Source organism: Ictidomys tridecemlineatus, chromosome 4 (assembly GCF_052094955.1).
Source record: "Ictidomys tridecemlineatus isolate mIctTri1 chromosome 4, mIctTri1.hap1, whole genome shotgun sequence".
Taxonomy (NCBI): Eukaryota; Metazoa; Chordata; class Mammalia; order Rodentia; family Sciuridae; genus Ictidomys; species Ictidomys tridecemlineatus.
Genome location: NC_135480.1, coordinates 100075719 through 100088466, shown reverse-complemented (window position 1 = coordinate 100088466; position 12748 = coordinate 100075719). Strand labels below are relative to the sequence as shown.

The 12748-nt window shown below is 45.1% G+C and overlaps 1 long non-coding RNA gene across 1 annotated transcript; it reads left to right on the top strand.

Moving 5' to 3' along the window:
- The first annotated feature begins 7686 nt into the window (after nt 1-7686).
- Nucleotides 7687-8669, top strand: LOC144376862 (uncharacterized). Its single transcript, XR_013437231.1, has 2 exons — nt 7687-8007; nt 8257-8669. It is a non-coding gene; the product is annotated as an uncharacterized LOC144376862 (long non-coding RNA).
- The last annotated feature ends 4079 nt before the right edge of the window (nt 8670-12748 follow it).

Here is a 12748-nt window from a genome sequence, read left to right as displayed (position 1 = left end):
GTGGAACAAATACACCAGATATAATAGTTCAGACTAAATAACTTTGTCCAGATTTTCCTCGATTGAGAGTTTGGGACTGCAAAACTTCAAACAAAAGATCTGCTGGTGTCATCTTCTCCTTCTTGGGTGGAGAATGAGGGCTTTGGTGAGAGCATCTTCACCTTTCTGAAGACAGCCTGAATACCCTGTGTGTGGGGGAGAGTTTTCCTCCAGGAGAGAGAGTTAAGTTTAGCATTACTTGGGCTAAACAAAGATGGGATAAGAGATTTGTGGTAGAGTCTGCAGGAGAAATAGGCTAAGTCAAAGCCTGAAGGCAAAATCAGGGAAGCAAGGACAGGTGAACCAATTCAAGGAGAAGCTGAGGCTAAGAGCTCTGGGTCCAATCAGAAATGTGGATTTAGCCCAAATGTCCACCAGCAGATAAATGGATAAGCAAATTATAGTACATGCAAGGGCTCATGCATGTATGTGCACACACATACACATACCGGAACTTTATTCAGGCATAAAAAGAAATGGTATGTTCACACGCTGCAATTCACATGCTGCAATGTGAATGTGCCTTGGAAATATTATGCTACATGAGGAAGCCCACCAGTTCATAATATTGTATGATTACCTTTGTATGGAATGTCCAGAATAGGTAAGCCTGTGAAGACAGAAAGTAAATTTGTGGTTTCCAGGGGCTGGAGGAAGAAGGTATGGCAGGAGGTGGGTGCTTAATGGATATGGAGTTTCCTTTTGGGGTGATGAAAATATTTTGGAACTAGACAAAAGTGGTGGCTGCAGGATGTTGTGAATGCACTAAATTCTACTTTTTCATTTAAAATGATTAATTTTTATGAAATTTATGTGAATTTCACCATCATAAAAAATAAAAACAAATAAGAAAAGGAATGTAGGGCAATTCAAGGGCACCTGGGTGTACTAGATAACTTTCTTGTCATCCTGAGCTCCTAGGAAGTTGCCCACACAAATATTGCGAGTATCAACCAGGGCTGCCACTCTGCACATTTCCAGGGGGTACCATTGTCATGATGGTCTATGTGGATGGGACATGGTGGGACTACATCCCAGAGATGGCAGAAGTGCTCAGCCAGGCTCCTTGACCCGTGCATAGTTCATGATGTGATTCACTTCTCTCCCTACACCTGCTAACCAAGGGGACTAATGAGTGCTAATCGAGACCTGGTGGGTGGAAAGAGGGTTTATCTTTCTGTAGCATCAGTTTCAAACCAGCTATCCTTGCGGTCTCCCAATGCAGTGGTCATTGCCAGCCCTCACGAGACACAGTGGTCAAGGGAGGAGGAGAAGACCCCCAAGGTGATGACCCAAAGTCATTATTTTAATGGAGTGATTGGCTGTGTTTGCAAATCTCCTTATTGATGTCATCAGAGTTAATTTGATCACAAACTCTCCCTCTTTGCTGTCTCTCTTCACTCTCATCACAAATGACTTTCCTATGGATATGTTACTCTTGGAGATGACAAGCTTCCATATGGTGGGACCTTTGAGGCAATGAGGGCTCCTGATCACTAGAGCTGGCTGCAGAGGCCTCCTCCTTCTCCAGCTTGTCAGGTGCTGGAGTTGGAAAGAATCCTAAATGGCCTTTAACTTTTGTAGGTAATGTTTCCCCAGAGAACATATTAAATTTTGTTAAAACAAAATTTAGGTATAATAGCTTTGAAGAATTTTGCTTTGTTTCTTAAGAGCATTCCTAAGCCCCGTGGCAATTTCCAAAGGCTGTGGGTTAACCTGCATCCTGTGGAGGGATAGAGATAGGTATCCATGGGCATCAGAGGCCTTGGATACTCTGTCAGTGGCCTGACCTCAGAGGGAAGAATTTGCTAGAATGAGGACGACTTTATACAGCTATTGTCTTATAGGGAAGCCCCCAGCAGTTCTTGTCACTGTCTCCCCAGATCTGGCCTTACTGATGCTCCAAAGCACAAGGGGAGCTTTCTGGATTTGGGAAAACTCCTACATGCTCCACAGATGCAACCTTCTTGGGTAGCCTGAGACCCCTGCCAACACGTTGCCTTTCTGGACTGGCCCCATGGAAGGCCCTGGTTTATGTGCTGATTGACAGTTGGGCTTCAGTAGGGTGGAAGTTCAGGAATGCTTAGAAGCTAAAAACAGCACCCCTGTTTAGCCTTTTGGCTCCTGTGCTGTTGCTGCTTGCCTTTTTTTTTTTTTGATGGCCCTGAAAATATGATTCATTCTGGAACCTGTGGGTTGGACACTGGTTAAGTGTCCCCTTCTTCCATGCCCCCTCTGCTTTATGCATCTGGAGGGATGCCTTAGAAATGGTCACCTCCTCTGCAGTTCTGATGGTCTCGGAGTTGTGCATTGTGGACTTAGACTGTGTGGTAGTGTAGGGTACAGGGGTGCCCAGGAGAGAGTCAGGAGCCTGTGTTTGAGCCCTGTCTTGGCTGCTCTCATCCAGCTGCATGACCTTAATTAAGTCATGTGCCTTTTATGGGCTGTTAGATAAGCTGTCATAACCAAGAGCCACAAATTGGGTGGCTTAGAACAACAGAAATGTATTGTTTCACCGTTCTGAACGCTGGATATTTGAAACTGAGGTGTGGATAGGGTCATGCTCTCTCTGAAACCTGCAGGGAAGGATCCTTCCTTGCTTCTTCCAGCATTTAATAACCCCAGGCATCCCTTGGTCTGTGACATCATAACTCCAGTCTTCCCAAGGCACTCTCTCTGTGTCCCTTTACACTGTCCTTTCTTTGTGCATGTCTGTTTCTGTATTCAAATTTCTCCTTCCTGTAAGGACACTGGTCACACTGAAATGAGCGTCCACCCTAATGACCTCATTTTAAATTTCCAAATTAGGCCGCAATCTGAAATGCTGGGATTTAGGACTTCAACATATCTTTTTGAGGCCTGCACAATTCAACCTGTACAATTCAACCTGTACATGGGCCTTGATATTTTTACCTGCAAAATGAAGGTTGAACTAGAGTTCTTTCCATCACAGACCTTCTATGAACCTGTGTCATTTGCCATAACCTAATCCCCTAAGCCCTTTTTTTGCCAATGTAAAAAGAGAGAATCTGAATTCCCAAGAAGAAAAAAGGACAGGTGGTCAGATTATCATCAGCGGTTGTTAGATTATCTGAATCTCTGGGGGAATGGGTTAAAATCGTGGCATTCTGGTCCTGACCCCAGAGACTCTGATCTGAGGCAATTGGCTGGGGCCCAAGGAGCTGCAGTTTTGCTTACTCCTCCTATAAAAATTTGGATGTAGGTGGTCCTTGGACCTCAGTTTAAGAGATACTACTGTACCTTGATCCATAGATCCAGATACTGTCCTCTCCTAAGATGTGGGGTGTGGGATGCTAGGACAGAAGGCTCAGGGTAGAACAGAGAGGGCTGTGGCCAGGGGGGCTCCCAGCATGCCTGCTGCTGGGGACTTTGCTCAAGTCCCAGGGAAAGAATGTGACCATGTGAAGGAGACAGAGGCAGCCTCATCATCTCTAGTCCTGTGACAACACCTTTCATTATCACTGAGAGGAGTAAGTCACGTTTCGCAGACCCAGATATCTTTTCTTAATTGGTGAGATGGGGCGGATTTATTTGTTAATTAACAGATGGAGGTGCAGGCAATAATGTGGCTTGCTTTGCTCATACCCAACAGGGGTGGGTTTCTAGAGAAACACTTGGGGGTGCAGGAGCTGCCTGAAAGAGGGACTGGGAATAGGCTGGGATGGGAAGGTGAGTCATCCTCCAGGGGGGCCCCTTCAGGACCATACCTGTCCCCCAGTAGATCACACATTCTTAACAGAAAATGAGTGCCATTTCCCCAAGGAGTTGGCAAATTTGCTTGGTCAGGTGAAAAATGAAAGGTATTATTTATCAAAAGCTTCACCCATCCTTCCTTCCTTATGTCATCTTTTTTCCTGTCTTCCACAGAACTGGCATGTCTGCCATATGCCTGGCATTTTACGGGGTCCTGGGGAACCAGCTCTTGCTCTGGGGGATCGTTCAGTTTCTTCCATACAGTGGGGTGACCATGAAAGTGCCGCTTTTCACCCCATGCCTCTATGCTTGGTTTGAAGGGAAGGAGAGTCCATGACCAGAGGAGGCTGAGGAGCAGCTGAGCAGCGAGGCAGATGCAGCCTCCAAGGACACCTCCTGCTGGTGCAGTGTGGCACCCCCAGTGCAGTGCAGTGTCACTGGAAGACTTTCCCTTGAGGAGCTCACCTGGGGCAGGAGCAAGGCTGGTAGCACCAAGGGGTGTTTATAGCACCCACCTGCAACATGGGCTCTCCCGAGGCAGGCCTCACCCTGGGGCCATGCCTCATAATTCTTGAGGTTGGTACCAGGCTTCTAAAGTGACCCTCCTCTCTGATGGAAGTTATGGATCCCTTTGATCCATAGCTCAAATCCTCTTTAAGACTCTGGCCAGTAGATGACCATGTCTGGCTGAATGTTAGTCATTAGTCCATATGAAGGTATTTTATAAATTTAAAGTGTGTGTCGGTTTTCCTATTCCATTGTGCTTCAGCGCATTTAATTCTCATAACAAGCCTGGGGGTAGGAACTATCCTCACCATTTTACAGTGGAGAACAAGGGAGTCTGAGGAGATGAAGGTGTCCCAGCTGCTGAGGTGCAGAGCCAGGGCCTGATTCTGGAGCTGGTGCTGGTGGCCATCTCCACACTTCTCTCAGTATGATGTAGGTTTGTGACAGCCAGATCCATGTCTATACCTGTATCCAAATCTAACTTCTATCTGTTTGCCTATTACCTATCTATATTATCTATTATCTATCATCTATCACCAATTATCTAGTTATCTATCATCTATTATCTATCATCTATCTTCTATCATCTATCACCTATTATCTATCATCTGTCTATAATCTTTTTATCTATTATCTATCATCTATTATATATTATCTATCATCTATCATGTACTATCTATCATCTATCTATTATTTCCCTACCATCTATCATCTGTCATCAATGATCTGTCTACCATCTATCTATCATCTATCATCTATCATCTATTATCTATTATCTACCATCTATTAACTATTTATCTATTATCAATCTATCATCTCTTATCCATCCACCATCTACCTGTCTATTGTCTATCATCCATCTATACATAATTCTTGCACCTATTTGAGTGTAAAGGACACGGTTCTGGCTCATGGTCAAATACACTGGAGTGGATGCCAGATCCCCCCTAACATGGCTGCTTGTCCTTTCCACTCTCCCTTACTGTTTGTCCTTTTCTGAATTTTGAGGGGCCATCGACAGCATTTTCAGGTAGGTCGAATGAGGAGTAACAACATCCAGAAACAAAGCAGTTGTAGGCAGGGAGCAGAGCAGCCAGAGCAGACTGCCTGTGTGTGCACCCTGGGCAGGTTACTGCACCTCCGTGGGCCTGTTTCTTTCTGCATTAACTGGAGTTAGTAGCAGCGCTGAGTTTTACGGTTATTATGGGGAGTAGTTAATTAATGCATGTGAAGAGCCTATCACAGCTGTGGGCAGAGGACACAGTGAGTAAATGCTGCTGCTGAGGGTGTTGAAGAAGGAGAAGGAGAAAGAGAAGGAGCAAGAAGATGAAGAAAGAAAGGAGGAGGAGGAAGAAGAGGAGAAGGAAGAGTAGAACAAGTAGGAGGAGGAAGAGGAGGAGAGGAGAAGGCTTGGTGTATTGCCTCTTGTGAATGTCCTCCTCGTCACCAACTTTGGGGAAAATGTGTTCATGCCTCTGGCCTAGAAGTGGCTGCCTGACAGTTGTGGAGGAATCATCCCTTAGGAGTGCATCCAAAGTCTTCCCCTTGTGAAAAACTGTCTCCTCTGTGCTGCAAACACACCAGGCACACTCCCGCCTCAGGCCCATTTCCTGGGTTAGGAATGCTCTCCTCACAGAGAGCCTCATGGCCCACTTCCTCACTCCTTGGACTTACCTTTCAAATGTTCTTGTTTCTGTGAGGTTGATCCTAACTACTTCAAATTGCACACCTTTCCCTACCCACTTATTCTCTGTTTTCCCCTTAAAACACTCACCTTCTAATATAAGATATAGTTGTCTAACTTACTCTTTTATCTGTTTTTCCAGTTAGAAAGTAAACTCCATGAAGGCAAGAGATTTTTATCTGTTTTAACTAATAGTGTTTAGTCCCAGTGCTTAGACCATTGTCTGGCACAAAGTAGGAGCTCAATGAACATTTGTTGATGGATAAATAAGCGCTTCATATGTGCCATTTTACTTAAAGCTTACAACCAACCTATGAGATACGTATTATTACTATCCTCACATTACAGACAGAGATTAAGCAACTTTTCCAAAGCACACAGCTCAATAGTGGTGGAGCTGGTTTTAAAAACTAATAGCACTTTAAAGCTTACACCAGCATTAATTATACTGTATTGCTTTATCCCGCCATCTTTACATCATCCATCCATCCATCAGGCCTCGCCGTGTGCTCCTGTAAGGCAATGATCATTCTATTATGTATTGCTTTTTTTCTGGATCCACAGACCCCATTTGAACATGTTCAGATTTGTAGAAAAGCTGGTTTGTTCTAAACACGACTAAGCTGGAAAATTGGGAATGATTTTCTCTGAGTTCTAACTTCTAATAATATTAATCTATTTTCAACTTGTCCAAGTACCATAATGTACCCAGACTACATAGGAAGGAAGGTCTTGTTTGAATACTTATTTCCTTTTACTGTATTTTGGGTACTGGGGATTGAACCTAGGGGTGCTTTACCACTGAGCTATAACCATGACCCTTCTAACTTATTTGTTTACTTTTAATTTTGAGACAAGGTCTTGCCAAGTTGCTGAGAGCTTTGCTCAGTTGCTGAGGCTGGTCTTGAACTTGTGATCCTCTTGCCTCAGCCTGCCGAGTCCCTAGGATTACAGATGTGCACCCAACTCATATGAATATTTTATTCATTGCTTGACAGTGTGTCCAAAAACTTCTGGTAGAAATTATAGGAGGTAGTAAATTCTCAAAACTGAAATGACACATCTCGGGGTGTATCTCAGTGGTAAAATGTTTGCCTGTTATGTGCAAGGCCCTGAGTTCAACCCCCAGTACCACACACATGTGCATGCCCACATATACACACATTCAAAGGAACTGGAGATGATGATTATTATATTGCTGTTTCAGCAAGATAGTCCTGAAAATCAAATTATTCTTTTTATTTATGTGCAATCCCTGAGGCTAAAAGTGAGTTTCTAGAAGTCTTGATCAGTGAAGTGTCTATATGAAGGGATAATTGAACCTGGTTGCTTGATATAAGATGCAAATTTTGTAAAATATTTTTCCTGCAAGTGAAATGTAAACGCAATTTCATTCATTAATAATCTCATCATTATTTTGAGGAACAATAGTCGGCATTTGCTGAGCATCACCACCGTAGCAGACCTGGGCTGGTGCTCTCCGTGTATTATGAGATTTAATGATTACAACACCCTCATTGGGTAGGCACCATTATTTCTATTTTGTCTAGAAGGAAACAGACCGGAAGAGATTGGTAAAAGATGTGCTTGCTCTAGCCCAGTGCCTGGGACATAGTGGGTGCTCAAGGGAAGTCCGCCTCTGGTCTCCTCTCCTTAAGAGTACACTATGGTTGTAGAAGCTTTGAACTTTCTTAGACACACCTGGAGTCCATTAGTGTTTGCTGCCTATGCCACCTCTTGGGTTAATGAGTTTTATAAGCTGACAACCAGCTGTGCAAAGCCGTAGTTCTTTCTTTCATTTGTTTTAAACTACCTATTTCAGGCTTCGAGTGGTGCCTCCGTAGATACAGTGATTCAAGAGCTGATGAGCACATTCATGTTCATCTCTGATCGCCTTTCATCCTGCAGCCATTTATCATGCACCTGCTATGTGCCAGGCGCTGTGCTTACTCTTTGTGGATACAAAGAAGAAATCTTCCCTGACCTTAAGGAGCTCTTACTTAAAAGACATTGATTACTGGACTTGGGAATACAGTTGTGAGAAAAATAGACTTTGGAACCAGGTGAGCAGGGACTCTATATTTAAGCATACAGGTTGTGCGCTGCATGGCTCCAGGTGGTGCCATGCCTATGGGATACATTTATACATTGAGGGGTTGTGCAGTGCACAACCTGCACATCAGCATTGGATGAACTTGTGGCTGGAAGGAAAGTGTGGTAGGGGAATAGGGGTCAAAAGCAAGTGACTAATATTTTCTTTAAACTTCTGTTTCCTTAAATATAATATGGTAATCCTCCTACCTTCCTCACAGAGTTGCCAGGTGGATTAAACGAGATCATGCATGCCGAGAAAAGATTACAGAAGCTGGCACATGGGAGCTGTTGGGTAAATAGGAGCCTTTATCACCTTGTCTTCCCAGATTCAAGAGTGTGCTTTGCTGTGCAGTGGTCTCTAAACAGGTCTACTCTTATCTGGGGAGACTCAGGCCCTTAAGTCCTACCTGAGAACATGCGTGTGGCTTATTGAGACCTTGGAGCCAGCTGATAGAAATTGTGTTCTCCAACGGCTCCTGGGAGGTTCAAAGCTGCCTCTGAGATCCCAGTGGTGAATGGCTACACAGCATGCTTCTCATCTCTTTCTTGCAAATATCAGACAAAATAAACACGAAACTTCCTTATTACTATAATTTTTAAATAAATATATGACATTTGTGATTTGCCAGTATCTTGGAACATCCTCCTTAGATTTGGGTAATCTGTACAAATTTTGGTAAATCTACCTAAGAAACCTTGCATCCTCAGCCTCCCTTGCAGCCGAGGCCTGGCTTGCGATGTGTCTGGCCTATTAGATTCATTCAGAGAGCCTTGTTAGTGGGCAGCCTGTGGAGGTGTGGGAGGAGGGGGACATCAGTGTCCTGGCTGTCATGGTGGGGGTGGGGGTGGAGTTTGGTTCTTCCAAGGCAGCAGCAGCAGAACTTCTAACACTAAGTCCTGAGTGTTACAGGAGGCAAACAGGGGGTGTCCTCATACCGAGCACTGCAGGGAGATTAGGCATTAGTCCTGAAGATGCGGCTTTGGATGCTGGCTCTGAGTTGCTGGGAACTCCCCATCTCCTTTAATAAATATGGGATTCTTTTGCCAGTCGGTGGGTTGGGTTATTCACACCTAAGAAGGCTGACTGAAACTGTACAAATGATAACGTAATCATATTTATGGTATAGCTCCAAGCACCTCCATATGGCATGTGGTAAGATCCACCGTGCTCTTGGAAAGAGCTCCGCCCACCCCAGCTCCTCACTGTCACCAGTCTCTGCCTCTGTCTCCCAGGACGGATCATTTATCCTGGTTTCCATCCATCGTATGAGAAGACCAGGACTCCTGGGTCCCCGATTGCCCAGGTTTTGCTCCATGAGGTTGTCCCTGTCTCTTTTTCTAACTGCATTTCCTTCCTGTCCCTCCTCAACCCTTGCCTTGTCCTCCAGAACTCATGGGAAGCCATCAGCAAAGCCCGTCATTTCCTCAGTCTCTTCTCTGCACATCCCTTGGTTCTCCTTAAGGGTGCCTTTTCCTGGGGAGCCCTTTTAAATGGTGACTTTGATCTTTCTCACCATTATCAAAACTCTTGCCTGCAGGTGCTTCAAAAGTTTCTCATTGCTGATTCCACACTATTCTCTGGCTCTTCTCTGAGAACCTTGTTTTAGTCAGTTTTTTTTTTCACTGCTGATTAAAAGACCTGACCAGCACAATTGTAGAGGAGAAAAGGTTTATTTGAGGGCTCACAAGGTTAGAGGTCTTCGTTCGTCCATAGCAGGCTGGCTCCATTTCTCGGGGCTCAAAGTGAGTGGGAGAGTGTGGAGGAGGGAAAGAGCTCACATCATGGTGATTGGGAAGCAGACAGACAGAGCTTCTACTCTCCATATACAAAATATATAGCCATGCCCCAGTTCCCACCTCCTCCAGCCACACCCTACCACTTCTGTTACCCTTCAGTTAATCCCTATCAGGAGATTAAACCACTCTTACAACCCAATCTTTTCTCCTCTGAACCTTCTTGCGTTGTCTCTCAGGTGAGCTTTTGGATAACATGTCACATTCAAACCAAAACAAACCTCCAGCTATGGGACTCATGTCCACCAGGAGATGTGGCTACCTAATGACCCCTGGTGACTACCTCTAGGTCCTTCAAGATTTTACCCCCTGGCTCACCATCACGCCTTCAAAACTACCTCTCTTATAATAGAGGCATCCATGATCAATATCCATAATCCCCCTGGTACCTTTGGACCCTCAGTTCTTTGATGTCCTTCTCCAATGTTCTTGCTCTCTATTCTGTCCTAACCACTCACTGCCATGGCCAGTCCCGAGACCTTGTTGTTGTTGCTAACTGCCACATCTCCAAGGTTACATGTTAAGGAGCCCAGTCGGATCTCACCTTCATCATTCTGTTTCACAGGCGTTGGCACCCCAACTCTGACAGTTATGCAATGAACCATCCCTAGACCCCAACACCCTCTGTTGGTTCCTGCCTTTCTCAAGTCTTGTCTTTTATCCTCATCCCTGAAATTCCATAGTCCAGCCCTGTACTATACCCGTGCATGCCTCTTCTCTCTCTGCTCCTTCTCTCTTGTATTTGAGGAGCAAAGCCTCAGCCCCGGTCAAGTATAGATCTCTGTTGGCTTTGAGCTTACACTTGTGTGGCTGACAGTGGCTGGAGAAGACCAGGTCCTCATTGGGCTGCTCTTGCTGCATTGCAGCCAGGCCCTGGGTGCTGCCCGTGAAATCTCCTTTATTTTCCTGCCCCTGTCACTCTCCAGCTGTCCTCCATGCCTGTTTCATTCTTTTCTCCTCCCAAAGCTTTGGCACCTTGTCTCCTGTCCTGACTCTCAGATGATGCACTAACCTTCTGCCTCTCCTGTCACTGGAGAATTGCGCATGCTTCCCACCAAGGTCAGCCTTTCCATGTACCCCACCCCACATCCACCAGATCCTCAAGGAAAACACTCCACAATTCTCCCTGCTCCTTCCTGTATGATTGGTTCCCCCCTCTCTGATGCATATTTCTCTCTGCATAAAATATGTTGTTATTTCTCCTACATTTAAATAAGTTCTCTCTGAACCCTACATGTCCCTTTAAAAAAACTCCTCAACAGAGTGCCTGACCTTGCCTCCAATTCCTTTCATCTCATTCTTTCTTCACCTCACTCCAATTGTACTTCACTCCCACCTCTGAAATTGTCATTGTCAAGGTCACACAACAGGCTCTGAGTTGCTTAATCCAGGGGTCAATACTTGCTCTTCACCCAATGTGACTCATGGCTGACATTGGACAGAACTGACAAGGCTTTCCTTCTCAAAATATGTTGCTTACCTTTCAGAATTTCACTCTTCGTGGTTTCTGTCTTTCCTCACTGATGGATTTAACATCTGCCCTCCACTCCTGGTGGAGGGTCCCCAAGCTTAATCCTTGAACCTCTTCTCTTTGTAGCTGATCTCATCCGGCCCTGAGGCTATAAGTTCACAGCAGATAATATGACTCTCCAATGTGTATCTCCAATTTGGTCCTCACCCGTGAACTCTGGATTCACCCCCAACTCTTGTCTGACATCTCCACCTGACTGTGTAGAAGTGGACTTTGGATTCTATCCTTCAAATCTGCTATCATAATTTGCCAGGGCTGCTGCAACAGAGCATCACAAATCGAGCAGCTGGAACAATAGAAGTTGATTGTCTCACAGTTTTGGAGGCCAGAAGTCTAAGATCAAGTGTTCACAGCGCTGTATTCCCTCTGAAGGTGCTAGAAAAGGATCTGTTCCAGACCTCTCTCCTCGCTTCTGGTGGCCTTGCTTGGTAGCACACCTCTGGATTGCACATGTGTGTCTCTGTACCCAAATTCCTTTTTTGTGTAAGGACACACTAGCCAGGCCCTGAGTGCTGTCCCAGAAGCCTGCTCACCCCAATGACCTCATCTTAACTACATCTGCAAAAAACCCTATTTCCAAATAAGGTCACATTCTCAAGTAATACTAATACTTTGACATATTTTTTGGGGGGGTGGGGCACAATTCAGTACATAACACTGGCTCCCTTTGCTTTATCCCATTTTGGTAAATGGTAACTCCAATCTTCCAACTGCTTGGGTAAAAAAAATCTTAAAGTCATCAATGACGCCACATTTTCCCATACACGCATCCAATACGCATATCTTGTTGGTCTTACCTTGAAAATAGATTCAGAATCCAAAGGTATCTTATCTCCTCTACTGCCACTTCCCCATCAGAGCCAATAAGTGTCATCATTTGTGTGAGTGGCAATAGTTCCCTGACTGGTCTTCCTTCTGCTCTTGCCCTCCTGTAGAAACCAGAGTTACCCTTGAACAATGTTAGACAGCATCATGACTCTGCTCAAAACCTTCCATGGCTTCCCAGGGCATGCCAATGCCTGTAAGGAGTCGCATGGCCATCTACCTGCTTTACCTCTCTGGACCCACCTCTTACTCCTCTCTTCTCCCTCCTTCTTCCCTCCCTCAGTTCTTCCTACTCTGGCCTCTTGCTAGTTCGGCCTCAGTGTCTTTGCACCGTTTAAAAGTCTCTTTCCTGGGATACAGGTGTGGCTCACTTAACTACTTCTTAGGCCCTTGCCAAGGTCTCACCTTCTCTATGAGGTCTTTCCTGATCAACTAATGTAGAACCAGAGCTCTCCAACCATCGCTCCCACCCCTCTACTCACAATGCATTTCCTCTGCAGGATTAAGATTCATCTGACACACTATATATTCTGCTCATTGGTTTCTCATCTGTCTGCCAC